We start from the raw sequence: 24,741 nt of genomic DNA on the forward strand, positions 1-24,741 counted from the left end.
ATCCAAATCCTTGTCCCCAGGTCTCCTTTTGGGATGATACGAGGTGAGACATTGGAGACTAATTTAAGTATCTATCACATACAGTTGTTGAAAGGGTTCACTGAGTTAATACAAGTGATTAGAAAAGTGCCTGGGATGTAGTCTATGGTTCATAAATGTTATTTATGAGTTGTTATCTAGTATTATTTGTCTCCTCTGACCTACTTCCCCTTAATTTTGCCAATATTGGTTCTCTATTTGGGTCCACACCTTTCCTCTTCATAGTTGTCTCAATCCCCAATCAATCTCTGAAATTTCTAGATGAAGTTCATCTACCTCCTTTTGAACCACTTTTCTTTATTGCTCTATGCATTTATTAACTAATATTAATGCAGCAGAGGGGACAAAAGCTCACAAACACTACACACATTCCACAAGACGCACTGCAAAAACAAAGTAACTAAGAAGGATCAATAGTACCCTAGGGTCTTGGTGGCCACATTCATGGTGGAGGTGGACCTCTTATTCCTGGTGGAGGGGGTCTCATTCCTGGAGGGGGCATGCCTATTGGAGTCCCTCAAGTAGGGGAAGCCTAATTGGTGGGCCCATGGGTGGTCCCATACCAGGTGCAGGAGCCATAATTCCTGGAGGTAGGGTTGCTCAACCAACAGGTGTGGGGCAGTCCCCTGTCCTGGTGGATACTGAGCTGGGGCTCCAGCCGTGCTGGCAGTAGCAGCACCTGCAGCAGCTGCTACAGTGCCTCTTCCCTGCGGGGTCATTACCTGTTGGGATGCCTCCCCCCACCACAACCCCTCAGACAGGGCCTGCTCATCTAGCAGGAGCCTGGGGGATTGGAACAGCAGGTGGAACACCTCTGCCAGCTGCTCTGCCAACCGCAGGGCCTCCTCCAGCTCCAGCAAGTGATATCCAAGCAATGCCAATATCTTTGGGGGGTGGTCCCTCCACAGTCATGGAAACCAAGTTCTCCTGGCGCAGCAACACCAGACGCAAAGCCCACTTTTCTTCACGCTCTGGCTGCTTCGAATTCTTTGGCTTGATCTTCCTGAACTCATCACAACAGAGCATCAAGTTCATATGCTTGTCAAAAGCCTTAAAGGTGCCAGTGAAGATCCAATCATCTTGCAGGACACATCTCATCCTATAGTCAATGTGCTGCAGCATCTTGCTTCTCTTTCCCACAGTCATGATTGCTGCTCCACCAAATCCAATGTCCACAGGAAAGTTTCGGGATCCTTAAGACCTAAGGGAAGGCTACAGATTAAGGTATGCCGAAGGTTCTCCACCAAACAATGCAAGCTGGGGCAGAAGCTTCAAACAGTAGATAGAGCCTGTTTTTACTTTGCTTGTTTGTTTTCTCTTGAAATCAGCTACCTGGGTGTTCCAATACTGCTTTAACCTCCTCTTGGTATCTCAGCTAAGAATGCCTGTCTCAGTTCTGCATGGAAATCCACCACAGGGACTTGCTGCTGCTGCTGAGATCGCCTCGGGTACAGGTGACACTCCTGGTTGCTCAGTGAGGCTATCCTTCTATGTTTGACTTGGACTTCTACCTCTGGTACGTGCTGTTCCACAGTCTACCTCAGGTGTAAATGGTCCCTGGCCGGCTCCATCACACCGCTGGCCTCAGAACACAACAGAACAGGTCAGGCATCTCCAGTGGCCGTCCCACTCTACGCTGCTCCTGCCACGGCAGCACCATCCAATCACTCCGGCTCAGGGTGCACAGGTGTGGCCACCCCTCTGAACCCACTTTTTTTTTTTTTTTTTGCGGTATGCGGGCCTCTCACTGTTGTGGCCTCTCCCGTTGCGGAGCACAGGCTCCGGACGCGCAGGCTCAGCGGCCATGGCTCACGGGCCCAGCCGCTCCGCGGCATGTGGGATCCCCCAGACCGGGGCACGAACCCGTGTCCCCTGCATCGGCAGGCAGACTCTCAACCACTGCGCCACCAGGGAAGCCCCCTGAACCCACTTTTGATAGCTGCCTTTCAACTTGCCTTTCTCTAGGCCATCCCCAACAGCTTCAGAGGTAGGAATGTGAAACTTGACAGATCTGATTTAAAAGACTTACATCACTGCTGAGAAACAGCTGAGGAGACTCAGGTTTTCCTGTTTGGCCATTTTCCCCCTGGAGAAATATACTGTTAAAGCAACCGCTAGGTGAGCATTTAAGAACAATTATAGTAGATCCAACTGACCAAGTATGTTGCTGGAAAGCTCATTGTCCTTTCTTACCAGTGTCAGTTCTCTGAATTTCTTGAGTTAATTTTCAGCTAAGATTTATTCTAGAACAATTCCAGAATGTCTGACTTTACAAAGCAGCTGTGTCAATTCCCTTAATGTGTTATGAGCTATGACTTTGCTATATAAAAACCCTTAGAATACAGTCAAGTAGTCACCTTTTTCATATTCATTTTTATCCTTTCTCCCAATGACTAAAGGCTATGAAACACTGTGAATATGCAATAAATACATCTTAATAGATTGGTATTAAAATTATAAAACAGTAAATTCTCTTTTGCATGTGGATATCTCTGCAACAACCCGATAATCTCTATTTAAACTAGCTGCCCCAAGAACCCTCCTACACTGTTGGTGGGAATGTATGTTGGTGTAGCTACTATTGAAAACAGTTGGAGGTTCCTCAGAAAACTAAAAGCAGAACTACCATATGATCCAGCAATCCCACTCCTGAGCATATACCCGGACAAAACTATAATTCAAAAAGATACACGCATCCCTATGTTTATAGCAGCACTATTCCCAATAGGCAAAACATAGAAACAACCTACGTGTCCATCGACAGACGAATGGATAAAGAAGATGTGGTATATATATATATATATATATATATATATATATACAATGGAATAAGACTCAGCCATAAAAAATAAGGAAATAATGCTATTTGCAGCAACATGGATGCAACTAGAAATTATCATGCTAAGTGAAGAAAGTCAGAAAGAGAAAGACAAATAACATGTGATATTACTTATATGTGGAATGTAAAATATGGCAAAAATGAACCTATCTACAAAATATAAACAGACTCACAGTAAAAGAGAACACACCTGTGGTTGCCAAGGGGGTGGCGGGAGAGAGAGAGGGATGGACTGGGAGTTTGGGGTTAGTAGATGCAAACTATTACATTCAGAATGGATAAACAACAAGGTCCTACTGTAGAGCACAGGAAACTATATCTAATCTCCTGGGATAAAGAATAATGGAAAAGAATATTAAAAAGAATGTATATATGTGTATAACTGAGTCACTTCACTGTACAGCAGAAATTAGCACAACATGGTATATCAACTATACTTAAAAAATTAAAAATATTCTATCAAACATTTAGAGAAGAGCTAACACCTATCCTTATCAAACTTCCAAAATATAGCAGAGGGAGGAACACTCCCAAACTCATTCTACGAGGCCACCATCACCCTGATACCAAAACCAGACAAAGATGTCACAAAAAAAGAAAACTACAGGCCAATATCACTGATGAACATAGATGCAAAAATCCTCAACAAACGACTAGCAAACAGAATCCAACAGCACATTAAAAGGACCATACACCATGGTCAAGTGGGGTTTATCCCAGGAATGCAAGGATTCTTCAATATATGCAAACCAATCAATGTGATAAACCATATTAAAAAATTGAAGGAGAAAAACCATATGATCATCTCAATAGATGCAGAAAAAGCTTTCGACAAAATTCAACACCCATTTATGACAAACACCCTCCAGAAAGTAGGCATAGAGGGAACTTACGTCAACATAATAAAGGCCATATATGACAAACCCACAGCCAACATCATTCTCAATGGTGAAAAACTGAAAACATTTCCTCTAAGATTAGGAACAACACAAGGTTGCACACTCTCACCACGATTATTCAAAAGAGTTTTGGAAGTCCTAGCCACTGCAATCAGAGAAGAAAAAGAAATAAAAGGAATCCAAATTGGAAAAGAAGTAAAACTGTCACTGTTGGCAGATGACATGATACTATACATAGGTAATCCTAAAGATGCTACCAGAAAACTACTAGACCTAATCAATGAATTCGGTAAAGTAGCAGGATACAAAATTAATGCACAGAAATCTCTGGCATTCCTATACATTAATGATGAAAAATTGGAAAGAGAAATTAAGGAAACACTCCCATTTACCACTGCAACAAAGAGAATAAAATACCTAAGAATAAACCTCCTAAGGAGGCAAAAGACCTATATGCAGAAAACTATAAGACACTGATGACAGAAATTAAAGATGATACAAACAAATGGAGAGATATACCATGTTCTTGGATTGGAAGAATCAGCATTGTGAAAATGACTATATTACCCAAAGCAATCTACAGATTCAATGCAACCCCTATCAAACTACCAATGGCATTTTTCACAGAACTAGAACAAAAAAATTCACAATTTGTATGGAAACACAAAAGACCCCGAATAGCCAAAGCAATCTTGAGAAAGAAAAACAGAGCCGGAGGAATCAGGCTCCCTGACTTCAGACTATACTACAAAGCTACAGTAATCAAGATAGTATGGTACTGGCACAAAAACAGACATATAGATCAATGGAACAGGATAGAAAGCTCAGAGATAAACCCACACACATATGGTCACCTTATTTTTGATAAAGGAGGCAAGAATACACAATGGAGAAAAGACAGCCTCTTCAATAAGTGGTGCTAGGAAAACTGGACAGCTACATGTACAAGAATGAAATTACAACACTCCCTAACACCATACACAAAAATAAACTCAAAATGGATTAAAGACCTAAATGTAAGGTCAGACACTATAAACCTCTTAGAAGAAAACATAGGCAGAACACACTATGACATAAATCACAGCAAGATCCTTTCTCACCCACCTCCTAGAAAAATGGAAATAAAAACAAAAATAAACAAATGGGACCTAATGAAACTTAAAAGCTTTTGCACAGCAAAGGAAACCATAAACAAGACAAAAAGACAACCCTCAGAATGGGAGAACATATTTGCAAAAGAAGCAACAGACAGAGGATTAATCTTCAAAATACATAAGCAGGGGCTTCCCTGGTGGCGCAGTGGTTGAGAGTCCGCCTGCCGATGCGGGGGACACGGGTTTGTGCCCCGGTCTGGGAAGATCCCACATGCTGCGGAGTGGCTGGGCCCGTGAGCCATGGCCGCTGAGACTGCGCGTCTGGAGCCTGTGCTCCACAATGGGAGAGGCCACAACAGTGAGAGGCCCGCATACCGCAAAAAAAAAATAAAATAAAATAGAAGCAGCTCATGCAGCTCAATATCAAAAAAACAAACAACCCAATCCAAAAATGGGCAGAAAACCTAAATAGACATTTTGATCTAGACTGCTGAGAAGGATTTTCAAGTTGAAAAGAAAGTGTAAGGGAAAAGTGCATTATAAACTGGCAATAACATATGTACAAAGGCAGATGGGTTTGAGAGACTGGGACCAGTTTGGTCCCCAAACGTATTAAATGTCATGCAAAATTCTTTTTTATGTTTGTATCAATGCATATAATTCAAATTTCATTCATGAAAGTATAAAATGGAATGGAGATAGAGTCCATCCCCCAGATTAGTTGCCTTTTGTAATCAAGCCCAACCCAGACCCAGGCATACAAAGCTTAACTTTGTTATTAGACCACCGTGATTTAGCCAGTCATCTGGGATTGTGACAGGGGCAGAAGGTAGATGCCCCACAGTCAATCTGATATGGAGTGTTTAAAAAACCTATGAACCATGTCTCCATTAATTTGATCATGTCATAGAACCATTGTAACTGTAAGTAAGGGTCTCTCTGTATGGGGCACCATGGTAGACATTCCTTTAAGAGAGTCCTCATCATCCTTGCATGATTAAAATCAAAGTCACAGAAAACTGATACAGACAGATTCAAGAACATCTGAATATAAAGTTCCATCCAATTACATTTATTTATTTTACTTATTTTTGGCTGGGTCAGGTCTTCGTTGCGGTACGCAGGAACTCTGTTGAGGCATGCAGGATTTTCATTGTGGTGCACCGGCTTCTCTCTAGTTGTGGTGTGCGGGTTTTCTCTTCTCTAGTTGTGGCGCGCAGGCTCCAGGGTGCATGGGCTCTGTAATTTATGGCACGTGGGCTCTAGTTGAAGTGCATGAGCTCAGTAGTTGTGGCACAGGGCTCAGCTGTCCGGCAGCATGTGGGATCTTAGTTCCCTAACCAGGGATCAACCCCATGTCCCCTGCATTGCAAGGCGGATTCTTTACCACTGGTCCACCATCAAATTGTAAACCCACACAAATGTATATGTCATATATATATATATATGACAGGTATATATATAAATATATGGGGATATATATATATACACACATATATACACTTTAAAAATATTATTGAGATTTTATATATATATATATAAAACTACTTAGGATACATATATCCTAAAGAAAGAATGCATAATGTAGAATAGCGGATAAGTAGGTGTCATTGGCAGGTATGTATATTAATAGAGTGGATCAGTGGATCTTTGGGGAAAAGTCACTACTTCTTGCATTTATCAGGAAAGTTCACTCAAGGATGTTTTGGGAAAGTTCAATTTTTAAAGATGATCTACACTTTGCACATAAAGAGCTAACCATTAAGGTAGTAAATCATACATCACAGTTAACGTTACCTAGATGGCAGAAAAAGGCATTATTCATATGTAAAAAGTAAAAAATTTACTACCAAAGTAATGTTATCAGGTGTCTCATTATTTTTACCCATGGAAAGAAAGTGTGATACACAAATCTTTCATTAATATTTGGGTGCATATAAGCTAACCTTTTTTCTCTATCCCCAGAGCCAACATTTGTGTAATTATTTAATATATATACAATTTTTTTATCAAAAGCATTGGTGCACATCAGTGAGAACTTTCAACCACCTTGAAAATGACTTTTAGAATATTTCATTAGCAGACTGTCTTTCAGAGCCTGAGATGACATTCATGTTTCTTCATACTAGTCTTTCATCCATAAAACCCTTTGTTCTGCTGAACAGTTTTCAGACAATGTGGGCAATCAAAAAAAAAAAAAAAAAGGAAAGAAAGAAAAGAAAAAGAAAGAAAAGAAAGCATCCATTCCACCATTTGATTAGTCTTATTCAAATCCCATCTATTAATAATCTTCTTAAATCTTTCTAAGAATTTTATTTCCCTTCTTTCAGTATCATATTATTTCAAAAATAAGCAAAAAAAAACCTCCCCAAGCTTAAGGAAATGGGAGCTTGATATTTCATAGGAGTGAGGCACAATTCATGGTTATATTTTATCCATTTTTATCACTTTCAATAAAGTATATGGGAAAATAACAGCTGTGTTCATTTCGAAGATTTATTTTTAATTACAGAAGATTGAATTTTCAGCACTCAAACAATTGGGGAAATAAACACTCAATTACTTAAGTAGCATTATATACACCAAAAAAATAATATGTTCAAAATGAAATAATCCAAATAGTCAAGTAGATATTTTTCAGTATTTTAATAACAATCAAATGTTAAGTGATTATTTTGAGGAGCAATGTATTTATAACACAGCCTATAAAGTGGGTGTGTTTTGGAACCACAAAGACTCAGGACTAAGAACAACATGGAAATCCACTGTGTCTAGTCTCCACAAGGCAAGAATCACGTTGACTCTCTCAACCCTTCCAATATTTATATGCAAAATGTGTATCATTTCAGCTGATCTACTTTGGAAGCTTAAAAATGGAGCTATTCCTAAACAAGTAAAATTTTAATGTATCTTGGCATGTGAAAGTACATGACCTGTGAAATATGTACATTTCAGAAGCAGAAAATTCTGCTTTTCCTGCACAAATATGCCTACTAATCCTACTATGGTAATTTAAACAACCACTTGGAGAGTTTAGTCTTAAGGGTTAAAAACAAACCACTAAAATCTGAGAAACACCAAGTTCAACTTGATTTACTATCTTTTATATATTACGCTTCTGCCTGTCGTATAAAGGCCCCAGGGGCCAGACTGAAATTTGCCAGATTCCTTTTCATAATAGAGATTTTAATTTCACCTTTTGTTCTAGAACTTAGAATTTCCAAGTTTCATTATGTTTTAATATTTTGTTGTTCAGGCTAGTTTGCTTTTATCATACTTTGTGATATTATGGTTTGTGAACGAAATAAAAAGTAGAATTGGGTTTCAAATTGTGTAACTTAGAACAGAGAAATGGAAATTGTCAAAAAATTAAAGGGTTAGAAGAAGCAAGATTCTTTCTATACTTTTCTTTCCAAAAATATTACTGAGAATTTTTAAATATGTCAAAATACCTCTTTAACAAGAGAACCATATCTAAAATAGTCATAGAGTACTTAAAGCAACTTTCTACCTCCTTCAGCCAATTAGACAGGAAATATTTCTCAGTCGGTCTTAGAACTCAGACACTGTAATATCAGGTTGGAAATGGAACCAGTTAAGATGGGAGAAAAACTACTTTCTAGAAAAGCCTTCCAAAGAAGCTTCACAGAGAGAGAGTTTCGCAATACACTTAAATTCACATGAGAGATGTTCCAGCATTTGTGCAAAGCTGATATGACTTGTCAAATAAGAATCAAACTTTCTCTGGATAGGAGGAGTTAAAACTCTTTTAAGGAAAACTACTTATGGGAGGAACAGAAGGAGTGATGAAAGTGAGATGTATAGCATATAATGAAGAGGGATGGGGCTCTACTGAAGAGCCAAACAGCTTTTTTAGCTATTCTAAATGTAACTGATTGTGTTCATGCATCAGATTATGCCTTCGGGATGTTTTTAGGGTTTTGGACATTTTGTATTCAATAATTTTCACTGAGCACCTGCTATGTTTCAAACACTTCACTAGGCACTGAGGTTTATACAGATGATGCCTACACTTAAAATTTTGCAACTTTACAATAGTGAGAAAGCAATACACATACAGTAGAAACCATACTTGGAGTTTTGAATTTTGACCTCTTCCCAGGCTAGCAGTATGCAGTACAATACTCTCCTGATGCTGGGCAGTGGCAGAGAGCCGCAGCTCCCTACTTTGTCAGCCACGTGATCACGGGGGTAGACAACCGGTAACACTTACAACCATCATGTACCCAGACAATCATTCTGTTTTTCACTTGCAGAACAGTATTCAATAAATTATACAAGCTATCCAACACTTTATTGTAAGATAGGATTTGTGTTAGAAAATTTTGCCCAATTTCGGACTAATGTAAGTGTTCTAAGCACGTTTAAGGTAGGTTAGGCTAAGCTATGATGTTTGGTAGGTTAGGTGTATTAAATGCATTTGTGGCTTAACGATGGGTTTATTGGGACATAACCCCACTGTAAGTCAAGGAAGATCTGTAATGACATTTAAAGCAGAATCTCCAGTGGGGGAGACAGCATGTTACAGAGCTCATGTGCATATACAAGTTTCAATGAACATGCAGTAAGCAGGACATACATACATCTCCTTACAGATTGGTCCTAAGATGTTTCTTTTATTGATCTGGCCTTTATTGTTCTCACAGTTTTGGAAAATTACAGGGAGATCTTGCAAGGTACTGTTTTGAGTCTGTGACTTTATATATGAATAAGGGTCTGCCATCTTAACTCACATCTGCCAACCGTTACCCAAAATTTATTTCCAGTCATTCCCTAAATGCTCTCCCTCAACAGTAACTCCTCCTCTTCACTTCTGTTCCATCTGTGATTTACTCTCCACAATCTACCTTCTGCCCCAGTACAGCCCTGACCTCAGTAAGGGGTCAAAACCTCTTATGATGAATTCCAATAGATATTTCTCAGTCTGTGCTGTGTATATTTCGTTTGCCCCTCTTAGATCCACTCCCATCTCTCCTCCAACCTGCTCTACCCCAGAGGCTGACCTATATGGACTATGTTCATTGACTGCCTTGCTTCTGATTGGGGTTGGCTGATGGAGAGCACAGGCAAGAGCAGCAAGGGGAGGAGTCAAGAGAGGGTCAGGGTAACTACCCTCCAGCACGTCCCTGCAAAGCCCCTCCATCACAACTTAGAGCTCCTTCAGCAGCAGTCTCCCACAAAGCTCTCTCATGCTAGGTTCCCATGGTCGCTCCCTCCTCCTGCCCCGTTAGGTTGAGAAGCAGTCATGGCATCACCCTTTACCAGCACTGCTGAAAGGCACTGTCGCTTGGAGTTTCCCTGCATCTTTCCCACACCTTGGTAAATGATCTCTTATTAAGCTCTCCTAAATTACCCAAGTTGAGAGTGCAATCTGTTTCCTGCTGGCAATCTGACAAACTACAATCCTTATCTTACTTTCCTGCTCTCCAACATTTGATGCCAATGTCCACTCTCTTCTTATCTCTGACTCTACCTGCTTAGTCTCCTTAAAGAGTCTGTCTTAGTGTGGTCAAGAAAAAGTGACAACATTAATCTTCAACAGCCCTCCCCCATTAACATACACTCTGAGTAAAAACAATGTGCTTTGATGGAAACACAGCTCCAAGACAAGTTCCCTTACTGTCACTGAGACACACACACACACAATCCAAATTAGTTTTGTGAAATAAAATTCATGTTTATGGCAAGACATGAAAAATTCAAACATCAAAATTCTCTGCCCTTTGGCCTTCCCTCTCTTCCCACTGTGTATTGTGTATCCACATTATGCATCGACCAGACCTCCTCCATCAGCAGGAATACCTGCTCAACCATAAAGAGCAACATCCGCCTAGCATCAACAAGATGACTCTTTAAAAGATAACATTCCGGGGGCTTCCCTGGTGGCGCAGTGGTTGAGAGTCCGCCTGCCGATGCAGGGGACACGGGTTCGTGCCCCAGTCTGGGAAGATCCCACATGTCGTGGAGCGGCAGGGCCCGTGAGCCATGGCCGCTGAGCCTGTGCGTCCGGAGCCTGTGCTCCGCAACGAGAGAGGCCACAACAGTGAGAGGCCCCCGTACCGCAAAAAAAAAAAAAAAAAAAAAAGATAACATTCCTTCTTCATCTTGTGAGGGGTCACACGACCCACCACGATGATGCATAGATCTGGATTATGTAAACTGTCAATAATACATTATTTGATGTACAGCCCTCTGTCTCAAAAAAGAAGCATATAACTGTGCCTTGATTTCTAACCAATGGAACAGTTCTCAGAGCTTTCTGAGATGCTTTTCCTCGGGTTACAATCCTCAAATTTGGCTCTAATAATATTGATTTTTTTCGTCGGCAGTTTTATGCCCCTAGGCACCTACAAAAACTAAATTCTGATTCACTCTGACTTCTCTTCCTCTGTTTATCCCTTAAATACTGTTACTTTCTAGATTTACCTTTGACCTTTTCCATGCTTTTCTCTTTTTATTATATAGACTCTTTCTGTGAAGCTTCAAGACTATGGCTTCAATTTCCACACATGTGCTGAACACTTCCAAATTCTTAGCATAATACCAGTCCTCTCCACTCACCTCTAGTCCCAGATATCCTTCTGAGTACTGGGCAACTCACTTTAGCAGTCCTCAAAGAACCCCAAACTCAACAAATTCAAAATTGAATCATCAAGTACCCTCCAAAACTTACTGCTTCTCCGGTTCCTTATCCCAGGGAATGGCATGGGTCTGTGCTCAGAATCCCAAGACAGAAATCTATGAGCTGTCCTTCATACCTCTTACTCCATTATCCTTCACCCATTACATCAGCCAGACACGACCATTGGTTCTATCCTCTCAAATACATCTCAAATCTACCCCCTCTTCTTTCCTCAGTCTCACCGCCTCCTAATTATACTGCCAGAATCAAACATTACCCTTCTATAATCCATTTTCCTTATCACTTCTTTCTGATGTTTCTAAAGCCAATCTTATCCTGTCACTCTCCCTTTTTATTCTTCAATGACTATATATTACATTCAGGATAATACACTCAAATTTTCCAAAAAGATAAGTAAGACCCCTGCCTACATTTCTAGGCTCAGAAAGCACATACATCCCATAAAATCTAGTCGTTTTCAATTATTGTTTTATGATCATGTATACCTGTATGTGTACAGGTCTGTTTTCAGACTCTCTATTCTGTTCCAATGTTCTTTTTGTCTATCTTTATGCCAATAACTCACTGTCTTGATTATTATAGCTTTATAATAAGTCTTGATGCCACAACACACACAAAGATACACATACACACACACACACACACACATACAACCCAGTCTGTTCAATACTATTACTACATGTATGTTATAAATGGGGAAACAAAGAGTTCAGGAAAATTGCTCTTTAACATTCAGCTTTTAAATGCTGAAGACATATTTCAAACCTGGATGGTTTGATTCAAATTTATATCCACACCTGTATAGCACAACACATTATAAGAATAACCACAAACTATAAAAATTTTAATCATTATACAAGAGATAATAAATTTATATATTTTTCAAACTTTGGCTGTGTGATGATTAATTTTGCGTCAACTTGAATAGGCTAATGGATGCCCAGATAGCTAACAAAACATTAGTTCTGAGTGTGCCTGTGAGGGTGTTTCTGGAAGACACTAGCATTTGAATTGGTGAACTGAGTAAAGAAAGATGAACCTTACCAATGGAAATAATCCAATCTGTTGAATAGCTAAATAGAACAAAAGGGTAGAGGAAAGGTGAAATTGCTCTCTCTCTCTGTCTCTCTCTCTCTCTCTCCTTGAACTAAGACATCTATTGGCTGGCTTAGGCATCTACAGTCCTGGTTCTTGGGCTTTCAGACTCAGATCAGAACTTATACCATCAGCCCTGAACTCCAAACCAGAGATCAGGCCCTTGAACTCAGACTGAATTACACCAGCTTTTCTTGTTCTCATGCTTGAAGATCATGGAACTGCTCAGCCTCCAGAACCACATGAGCCGATTTATATATTAATAGATATATCTATATCTATAGATAGATAGATAGATGATAGATAGATAGATAGATCTTATTGGTTCTGTTTCTCTGAAGAATCCTAACTAATACAGGCTGTGACCTACAATAGAAATATAGTTTATATCACCATCACCATGCAGCACAACACAAACACGCACACGCATCAAGTACATAACTAAAACCAAAATCTAATGGAAATATATTTACTGTTATTATAGGTGTTGATTTTTTTCTATTTTATTATTAATGCTTATGTAACTCAAATTAATTTTATGATTAATAGATTTGACTTTCAATTAGAAAAACAAAATTATGCAATGTTAATTGAATCCATTTATTCTAAGACCTCCTTCTGAGATTGCAGTCTTTCCCCCGGCTTTTGTTTTGATTTTATTTGATTGAAATTTTACAGTAATCAAGTAGATCCAAAGACTAATTATAAGTTAGTTATATTTTTCCCAAACCTTGAAGTTTTATTTATTATTGTAGTATTTGCTATTATTATTTACTTAATTTTTCAGCTTTGTGAATTTTATCACAAATTGGTATCTGATATATAATGTGGATTGACTGGAAATGTTCACTTTTTTAAGGACAGACCTCAATCATCCAGCACTTTCATAAGACAGAAGTTCTGGTATGACATTCCACCAATTTACTGAAATCTCCTCAAAAAGAGATTATGTTGAAAATTATTATGAGAAGTTTACCTAATCTTAAGCACAAATAAATAAAACTTAGTCATATTCTTTTCTTTTTATTAAAGGGAATTTTTTATTCGAGCCAAACTGAGGACTAAAACACAGGAAACAGATTCTCAGAAGCTCTGAGAACTGCTCCATTGATCAGGAGTTAGAGATGCAGTTTTATATATATATATATATTTTTTTTTTTTTTTTTAATAAACTTATTTATTTATTTATTTTTGGCTGCGTTGGGTCTTCATTGCTGTGTGCGGGCTTCCTCTGGCTGCGGCAAGCAGGGGCTACTCTTTGTTGTGGTGCGCGGTCTTCTCATTGTGGTGGCTTCTCTTGTTGCAGAGCACGGGCTCTAGGTGCGCAGGCTTCAGTAGTTGTGGCACACGGACTCAGTAGTTGTGGCTTGCGGGCTCTAGAGGGCAGGCTCAGTAGTTGTGGCTCAGGGGCTTAGTTGCTCTGAGGCATGTGGGATCTTCCCAGACCAGGGCTCAAACCCGTGTCCCCTGCATTGGCAGGCGAATTCTTAACCACTGTGCCACCAGCGAAGTCCCAGTCTCATTGTTTTCTTATTTCAATATAATAATTTTACATTTTATTGTTTCTGATTATGCAGTATATCATTATTATTTTTATAAAGTGATTTTTAACTACCATCAATATTTGACATCATTGACAGTTATGATGGCTATTTAATCATCAACAAAGCAAAGTATTATTTAACTTTAATAAATGAAAATATATGAGTGTAGTCAATTAGCTTTGCATAAAAAAGAAACGCATTTTTGATTTTTATTGATAAACTATTTTCTATGTAATAGTTTTCCACTTAATGGGCTATTTGAAGGAAGATTGATATCAATTAATATGTCTATTAAGCACCACCATTTGCAAAAGTGATCCCTAATTATCTTGCTGTAGGCTATTTTGATAAACGTGAATGAAGTATCGGCATTTTTTTTATACAGCTAATATATAGCAAGAACTAAATTGGGCATTCCTTGCTTATGTAATTTTCATCTAATTATAGAGCCATCAGTTATATCTCTCAAATGCTCAATAATTCTCTCTTCACAATCAACTCATGTTTAATTAAAAAGCAGTGATGAACTTGCTAACTGTGCATTAACTACTCACTCGTGATGTAAAATTAATAGCAGGTCTAAATTATTTTAAGTGATTTAAGGATTTCCAAAATACTTCCCCAACTTCAAAGGTACTTGATTCAAACAAACAGGAAATAAAAACTTCATTAACTAAACATTTCCCTGTTAAATAATAATGTTTGTATTTCCATTTAATATTTTAATTTTAATATATACAATATATTAACACTAAATTTTCAAAACAAGAAATACAAATTACCAGTGGTTATATAACATTTATTCACTGCTGTTTATATACAGTAAAATGTAATTTAAAATAAAAAGGAGGAGGGAAGCCTATTTTGCTCCGAGTTTCTGCCAGAAATATACCCCTCTGTGGATGGGGTTTACCATTCTCTGTGTCTCTGCCCTGCTTCTCAGGTCATAGCCCATTGGGCTTGGAAATCCAGTTGACCTATGAAGCAGTGTGGAGCAAAAGCATGACCCAGGAGGAACATTCATGATGCTCTGACCCAATGATATTATTTATCTGGAAGTTTAAATATGAGAAATAGAGAGTATATATAGTTGATAATAAGAGCAGAAAGCAGTAAGAAATATTATGTAAGAAACCAAAATGGAAGAGTGCTGAAGTTTAGTAAAAATTCTCTTACTTAAGATCAACTCTCTTGGCAAATTTAGAGTATACAATACAGCATTATTAACTATAGTCACAATGCTGTACATTAGATCTCCAGAACTTATTCATCTTATAACTTATATACCCTTTGACCAATGTCTACCCATTTCCCCCACGCTCAGCCCCTGGTATCTACCATTCTACTCTCTGCTTCTAAGAGTTTGTTTTTAGATTCCACATGTAAGTGAGATCATATACTATTTTTCTTTCTGTATCTGGCTTATTTCACTTAGCATAATGTCCTCCAGGTTCACCCATGTTCTCACAAACGGCAGGATTTCATCCTTGTTTGTGGCTTAATAATATTCCAGTGTGTATGTGTATATTTATGTATGTGTGTGTGTAATTTTTTTATTCACACTTCTATTGAAGTACACAGGTTGTTTCCATGTCTCAAATGCTATAAATAATGCTTCAGTAAACATGAGGGTGTAGATATCTCTTCAAGATAATGATTTTATTTCTCTGGATAAAAACCCAGAAGTGGGATTGCTGGATCATATGGTAGTTTTATTTTTAATTTTTTGAAGAACCTCTATACTATTTTTCATAATAGCTGTATCAATTTACATTCTCACCAACAGTATACAAGGGTTTCCTTTTCTCCACATCTTACCAACACTCATTATCTTCTGTCTTCTTAATAATAGGTATCTAACAAGTGTGAGGTGATATCTTATTGTGGTTTTGATTTGAATTTCCCTGATGATTAGTGATGGTGAGCATCTTTTCATATACCTACTTGCCATTTGTATGTCTTTTTTTAACCTTTATTGAAGTATAATTGCTTTACAATGGTGTGCCAGTTTCTGCTTTGTATGTCTTCTTTTTAATATATATCTATCCAGGTCCTTAGCCCATTTTTCAATTGAGTTATTTGTTTTTCTGCTGTTAAGCTGTTTGAGTTCCTCTCTCTTAGTCTTTTCTACTATCTATGTCATTACTATATATAAAAGCTGAGTTTTTAAAAAATTTAGATAAAATAAAAAGTTAAAATAAATATTTTTTAATTAATTAATTTATTTATTTACTTTTGGCTGTGTTGGGTCTTCATTTCTGTGCGAGGGCTTTCTCCAGTTGCGGCAAGCAGGGTCCACTCTTCATTGCGGTGCGCAGGCCTCTCACTATCGCGGCCTCTCATTGCGGAGCACAGGCTCTAGACGTGCAGGCTCAGTAGTTATGGCTCACGGGCCCAGTTGCTCCGCAGCATGTGGGATCCTCCCAGACCAGGGCTCAAACCCGTGTCCCCTGCATCGGCAGGCAGACTCTCAACCACTGCGCCACCAGGGAAGCCTCTAAAATATTTTTTAAAAATCTCTTACCAAGGGCAGAAGGTGACCAGATCTGATAGCTAGAGTTTATTTCATCTTGAAAAACCTTCCTCTATCACATTCAGCATCAGACTCCTTGGTGCTTGGCTTTTCTATGATCTTATGAGGCCCGATTAACACAAGCTTCCTCACAAAATCCTCATTACATGAAGCACATAAGTGAAATCTGTTCCTTCCAACCAAATGACATTGACACAATGAGATTCCCCCTTTTGTCCAGGACATTAATAAATATTTATATAATTATACATAATCCCCAAGCATGATGATATACAGTATACATAACAATTCATACACTCTCAGTGAGAATGAAAATTATTCCACTTTCCTGCACAAAAATTTTACTTGTAGGAATTCATCCAAAAATTGTAACGAAGAGTGGGTATAAAGTTTTAATGAAGAAATATTTCAGAGGTTTGTATATAAAATGCCAATAATAAGAGACTGTTCAAATAAACTGTAGTGTGATAGAATTCTATAGATTCAGTAAGAGTGGTATTATAAAAGGATGTTATTAGCCTAGAAATATGAAAATGAAGTAATAAATCACAATAAAAAATTGTCATCCAATAGTGTGGTTTCTTTTGTTCAAAATAAAATGCATATCTTAAATATCTGGTATACAAATATATAATCTAGATAAGTACTTTGGCCAACATGTAGAAAGTGTCATTTCTTAGTGGTGAAATTGTGAGTGATTTCATTTTCTCATATTTGCATGTCTGAATTTTCTAAATTTCTTCTCTAAACATGTTTAACTTGTATACTCAAGACAAATTAAAATTTAGAAATATGAAAGCAGTGACTGTCCCTAGGTGTTTAGGATTATGCTTTTCCCTTACTTCTTTACAACGAGCAAGTATTACTTCATTATTGAAAAATAAAGTATAATTTAAAAAAAATAGATATAATGTAAAATGAGAGAATGTTTGATTCCACACAAGACTTTATCAGGATTGTGATACCCTATTGATAGATCCTACATGAACAATTCTGTTGTTAAAACACACCACTGTAGAAACAATTTTTCCAAAAAATACAGTACAATATAAGTTGTTCAGTGGCAAGGATTTCCAATGACAAATTGATCTTTACAACCTTTGTAATACACAAAGGTAATCTTCCTCTTCAGATATAAAAAGCAAATTCCAAGGTATTTACTGTAAATCCACCATTGCTAGGATTGCCACCAGGAATTGCCATTTGCCACCCTCACTGAATAAACCATTCTCTGTAGCCAGAAGTTTGGTAGTAACTCAAATACTGTCAATATATCTAATTCTATTGTTGCTAACATCATCAAGAGAGAACATATTTTCTATATGGCAATATGGAATGTGAAAGTTTAACATTTAAGCAAGAAAAATATTTGTTTTGGATGGCTACAGGAATACTTTCAGTGTCATAGGACCAATCAAGGATTTCTAATAGATATACTTTCTAGAACTGCCAGTCCCTTACCATAGGGTTTTACTTATTTATTTTTCTTTATACAGGAGTCAAAATAATCCCAGCATTATGTCTATGCTAAATACATTTAATTTTTCTCTATAAAATCTCACGAATTTGTCCTCCTGCACGTCTGTTCTTTTCCAGATTCCATGTTTCATGGACCCCATTCCTCCCCAGGCCATTTTGACCTCTATGTTTGACCAATTCTCAGTGAGAGGATATTTCTCAATAGACTGATGTCATGGATTTGACTCTTCAAAGTCAGTTAGTACTGCTGTATTTTGAGGCCAACAGACTTATGTTCTAATCATGGCCATCCATCTCACAAATGGTGATAGTGACAAAGGACTAAAAAAACCAGTATTGAACCAAAACTAGCTTTTCCCAACTTACTGAAAAACAAACAGTAGCACAGCACCTTGAACATAGCAGTCACTCACTTATTCAACAAACACTGAGACCTAGCATGTGCCAAGCATGCTTAGAAGTTCTAGAAATACACAATTGAATACAACAATGTCATTGCCTTCATGTAGCTCACATTTTCAGATTGGCTTTAAATGTCGTAAAAGCTCCAATGTTCAGAATCCTTAATTCATGCCCCAAGGCAATCATTTTCTAACTGCTCATTTGATTCTTAGTGAATTTTTTAAATACCTCAGGGGCATCCAAAAGAGATCAAATAAGGGTCCGCATACCCTTTCTTCTCCATTTTCTAGCATTCAGTTCTCTAAGAAACTATCTAATTCAAGCAGGGGGACTTTGTTTGGTGTCCAACATATTATGGTTCTGCATAAGACTTCATTTGCCCGTTAGGTTCCATAAGAGGGAAAAAGCACAGGACATGCACAGGGGAAAAGAAAAGATCCCAATGACAAAGATTTAGTAATGAACCTCCAAAGAAGCAGCTGTCACAAAGACCACAGAGTATCACTGCTTTCCGAATTGCAGGGCTTCTTAGAGGATATAGCCCTGTGCCTGCACAGACTCTAAGAACTTCTAGACAGAGGTGTGGCCAAGATGGAGCAGGAGGACCCTGAGCTCACCTCCTCCCATGGGCACACCAGAATTACAACTATTTACAGATTACTATAGATGAGAGTGACCTGAAGACTAGAGGAAAAGATTTTTTGCAACTAAAGATACAAGGAAGGAACCACAATGAGACAGGTAGGAGGGGTGGTGACACAGTATAGTCGAGACCCACACCCCCTGGTAGGCATCCCACAAACAGGAGTATAATCACAACTACAGAGGTTCTCCCCAAGAAGCGAGAGTTCTGGGACCCATATCAGGCTCCCGAGCCCAGAGGTCCTGCACTGGGAAGATAAGCCCCCAGAATGCTGGCTTTGAAGGCCAGTGGGGTTTGCATATGGGAGAGCCAGAGGGCTGCAGGAAACATAGACTCTGCTCTTAAAAGGTGCGTGCAAAATCTCACATGCTACAAGATCCCACACAGAGACAGTAATTTGAATGTAGCCTGAGACAGACTCACTTGCGGATCTTGGAGAGCCTCCCAGAGAGGCAGGAGGCAACTGGGACTTCCCCTAATGACAGAGACACTGGCGGCAGCCATTATGGGGAGCTTGATCTACCGCGAGGACACAAGTGCTTGTAAGTGCAATTTTGGAGTCCTCTCCCTAGCCTATTAGCACCAGGGGCTTAACGGCCCACGAGCCAGTTGGCACCAGTTCTGGAACCCCCCAGGCCAAGCAGCCAACCATGTGGGGACATAGTCCCACTCACCAGCAGGCCAACACCAGCATCAGGACCCGCTGGGACCCTCTGGGACTTGACCTTGCCTCCAACCAGCCAGCAGGGGCTGCATGAGGCAAGAACTGGCAGCCAACCAGGCCAGAGGCCAGTCCCACCTACCAACACACCCACAGTAGTCAGCCCCACCACAACAGAAGGGTTCACATGGCCCACACAGGGGGTACCCCTAGACCATACAGCTCTAGTGATCAGAGGGAAGTGTGCTGCTGGGCCCCATAGGACACCTCCTACAAAGGCCACTTCTCCAAGATCATGAAACAGGACTGACCTACCTAATACCTTGAAATAAAATCAGAGAATAAGGCAAAATGAGGCAACAGAGAAATATGTTCCAAACATGTTCCAACCAAAGGAAGAAGACCCCAGAAAAACTAAGTGAAGTGGAGATAAGCAATCTATCCAATAAAGAGTTCAAGGTATATGAAAAGATGCACAACATCACTAATCATCAGGGAAATGCAAATCAAAACCATGATGAGATATCACCTCACACCTGTCAGAATGGCTATCATCAAAAAGAACTCAAATAACAAATGTTGGCAAGGATGTGGAGAAAAGGGAACCCTCTTACACCATTGGTGCAGCTACTGTGGAAAACAGTATGGAGGTTTCTCAAAAAACTAAAAACAGAACTACCATATGACCCAGCAATTCTATTCCTGGGTATATATCTGAAAAACACAAAAGTGCTAACTTGAAAAGTTACAAGCACCCCAATGTTCATTATTTACAATTGCCAAGGTATGGAAGCAACCTAAGTATCCATCAACAGGTGACTGGATAAAGAAGATGTGGTATAGGGCTTCCCTGGTGGCACAGTGGTTGGGAATCCACCTGCCAATGCAGGGGACACAGGTTCTAGCCCTGGTCCACGAAGATCCCACATGCCGCGGAGCAACTAAGTCTGCGCGTCACAACTACTGAAGCACGCACGCCTAGAGCCATGCTCTGCAACAAGAGAAGCCACTGCAGTGAGAAGCCTACGCGCCGCAATGAAGAGTAGCTCCGGCTTGCTGCAACTAGAGAAAGCCCATGTGTGGCAACAAAGACACAAAGCAACCAAAAATAAATAAAAATAAAATAAATAAATTTACTTTTTAAAATGTGGTACACACACAGACACACACACACACAATGGAATACTACTTGGCCATAAAAAAAGAATGAAATTATGCCATTTGCAGCAACATGGATGGACTCAGAGAGCATTATGCTAAGTGAAATAAGTCAGACAGAGAAAGACAAATACTGCATGATATCACTTATAGGTGGAATCTAAAAAATATTTTTAAAAAACTAGTGAATATAACAAAAAAGAAGCAGACTCACAGATATAGAGAACCAGTGGGGAGAGGGAAGGTCACCAGTGGGGAGAGGGAGGCAGGGAGGGGCAATACAAGGGTATGGGATTAAGAGGTACAAACTATTAGGTATAAAAAAAGCTACAAGGATATACTGTACAGCATGGGGAATATAGCCAAAATTTTATAATAACTATAAATAGAGTATAATCTTTAAAAATTGTGAATCACTATGTTGTACACCTGTAACATATATAATATTGTAAAGCAACTATAGTTCAATTAAAATTTTTTTAATTAAAGAAAATTTTTAAAGAGCTCAAAGTAATGATCATAAAGAAGCTCAACAAACTCGGGAGAAGAATGGATGAACACAGTGAGAAGTTTAACAAAGAGTTAGAGGCTATAAAGAAGAACCAAACAGAGCTGAAGAATACAATACTGAAATAAAAAATACACAAGAAGGAATTAACAGTAAATTAGATGATACAGAGAACAGTAGATTAGATGATCAGTGAACTGAAAGAGTTGTAGAAATCATCCAAGCTGAACAGAAAAAAATTTTCTTAATAATGATAGCTTAAGAGACATCTGAAACAACATCAAGCATACTAAAATTGACATTATAGGCATCCCAGAAGGAGATGAGAGAGAGAAAATAGCAGAGAACTTATTTGAAGAGATAAAAGTTGAAAACTCCCCTAACCTGGGAAAGGAAACAGACATCCAGGGCCATGAGGCACAGAGAGTCCCAAACAAGATGAACCCAAAGAGATCCACCCCAAGATACATTGTAATTAAAATGGCAAAAAATTAAAGATAAAAAGAGAATCTTAAAAGCAGCAAGGGAAAAGCAACTGGTTATGTATAAGGGAACTCCCATAAGACCATCAGCTGACTTTTCAGCAGAAACTTTGCAAACCAGAGAGAGTAGCATGATATATTCAAAGTGATGAAAAAACCTACAATCAAGAATACTCTACTGGGCAAGGCTATCATTCAGATTTGAAGGAGAGATAAACAGTTTTAAAGACAAGCAAAAGCTAAGAGAGTTCAGTACCATTAAACTGGTTTTACAAGAAATGTTAAAGGGATTTCTCTAAGTGTAAAAGACCACAGAGAGAAATATGAAAATTATGAAACAAAAAATCTCATTGGTAAAGACAAATATATGGTATATGTAGTAGATCAACCACTTATAAAGCTAGTAGAAAGGTTAAAAAACAAATGTAGTAAAATCATCTATATCCACAACAAGTAGCTAAGGGATACACAAAACGAAATGTTGTAAAATATGAAGTCAAAAGCATTAAATGGGGTAGAGGGGAGTAAAAATGAACAATGCCCACTCTCACCACTTTTATTCAACATAGTATTGGAAGTCTTAGTCATAGCAATCAGACAAGAAAAATAGATAAAGGTAATGCAAATTAGAAAGGAAGAAAAAAAACTGCCATTGTTGCAGATGACATGATAGTATACATAGAAAATCCTAAAGATACCACCAAAAAAAAACCTATTAGAACTAAAAATGAATTCAGTAAAGTTGCAGAATACAAAATTAACATACAGAAATCTGTTATGTATCTAGACACTAATAATGAACTATCAGAAAGAGAAATTAAGAAAATAATCCCATATACAATTGCATCAAAAAGAATACAACATATAGGAATAAATCTAACCAAGGAAGTAAAAGACCTGTACTCAGAAAACTCTGATTCTGTGCTTGACACTTATGCAGGAGATACCTGAAACGCATCTTTCCACTCCCTGCTACCTCAGACAGTTCTGATTTTTGAGACACTCATTAAGATTTTCAAAAGGTCCCAAAGAACCAGCCATCCTGTATCCTTGGCCAAGTTGGTTTCACATCCTTCTATTAATGGTCCTTCTTTCCCTGATCCACCACCCCAATCTTTCACACTTGCTCCCTAGAATCACATCCCCAAACTAACAGCCTGCAAATAAGCCTTGGATTTTGGCTCTGATTTAGGGGAAGGATAGCTTCTCTGTTGTTTTAGAAGGCAGCTTATAAGGAGTAATGTCAGCAAGATGGCAGACTAGAAGATCTTAATGTTTGTCCCGCCCACAAAAACAATTATGAAACAACTATGTACCAATGAAAATAGCTCTGGGAGAGCTCCAGAGTGCTATGAAGAAGCTGCAACAAGTAGAGGATGGCATAGGAAAAAGTATAGAAAGCATTTTACCTATGTCACCTCATTCCCTAGGCCAGCGTAACTCTTCCTCCTATGGAAGAAAAAGAGGGCAAGAGATCCCAGCAGCCTTCACCACTGAGGATCCAAGCAGCCCTGACCACTTCGGTGGTCACTTGCAGACTTGCCACTGAGGAACCCAGTCTTTGCTGATGCTGACATCAGCTGAGAGCTGCCTGGAGTCTACCCTGCTGCATTCTTCCCCCACCACCTGCCAGAGCCAGAGCCACCACTACACTTCCCCAAAGAAAGAGCTACAACACTCCACCTAGCTGGTATCCTTGTACCCACCCATAGGTGAAGGGCTTTCCCCACCAAAGCCAGTCCATTAAGTTAAGAAGAGGTCATTGTGCCTTCAGATACACAGACATCAACACAAGGCTACAAGGAACATAAAAAATCAAGGAAACATGATGTTATCAAAGGAACATGATAGTTTTCCAGTATCCGACCCAAAGACATGGAGATCTATGAATTGCTGGAAAGGATTCAAAATAATTATTTAAATAACCACCATTCTAATCTCTGTTTCTACAAGTCCAGCTTTTTTAGATTCCACATATAAGTCATATCATTCAGTATTTGCCTTTCCCTGTCTGACTTATTTCACTTGGCACTAAGTTCTCAAGTTCCATCCATGTTATTGCTAATGGCAGGATGTCCTTCTTTCTCATTGTTGAATGATACCCATAAATACATATATATGGGTATAGGTATATATATATATATATATATTTCTTATGGCTGAATAATACCTATATATATATGGTATTATTATATATATATGGATATATATATATATACACACACACACATATATACATACACACACACCACATCTTTACCCATTCATGCCACTCAATAGCAAAAGAATAAACAATCCAATTTAAAAATGGTCATAGGAACTGAACAGACATTTTTCCAAAGAAGACATACAAATGGCCAACACACACATGAAAAGGTATTCCACATCACTAATCATCAGGGGAATTAAATCAAAACCACAATGAGGTATCACCTCACACCTGTTGGAATGCCTATTATTAAAAAAAAAAAAAAAAGTAAGTGCCGGTAAGGATATGTAGACAAGGAAACCCATGTACATGGTGGATAAAAATGTAAATTAGTAGAGCCATTATGGCAAACAGTATGGAAGTTCCTCAAAAAGTTAAAAACAGAACTAATATGAGGTCTAGCAATTCTACTTCTGGGTATTTATCCAAGGTATTGAAATCAGGATATTAAAAAGATAACTGCACCCTCATGTTCATTGCAGCATTTTTCAC

The 24,741-nt window shown here is 38.6% G+C and overlaps 1 long non-coding RNA gene and 2 pseudogenes across 5 annotated transcripts in view; all 3 read right to left on the reverse strand.

The window, feature by feature from the left end:
- LOC309795236 overlaps positions 1–24,741 on the reverse strand; it is a 304,805-nt gene that overhangs the window by 137,882 nt on the left and 142,182 nt on the right. The gene's annotated exons all lie outside the window — the stretch shown is intronic.
- On the reverse strand, positions 482–1,185 carry LOC309794942 (small nuclear ribonucleoprotein-associated protein B-like; annotated as a pseudogene). Its single transcript has one exon. The product of its transcript is annotated as a small nuclear ribonucleoprotein-associated protein B-like (transcript).
- Positions 1,392–1,610, reverse strand: LOC309794943 (SNRPN upstream reading frame protein-like; annotated as a pseudogene). The gene has a single exon. The product of its transcript is annotated as an SNRPN upstream reading frame protein-like (transcript).

The sequence above is a fragment of the Mesoplodon mirus genome, assembly GCF_964341445.2.
Source record: "Mesoplodon mirus genome assembly, chromosome: 19".
Classification (NCBI taxonomy): domain Eukaryota; kingdom Metazoa; phylum Chordata; class Mammalia; order Artiodactyla; family Ziphiidae; genus Mesoplodon; species Mesoplodon mirus.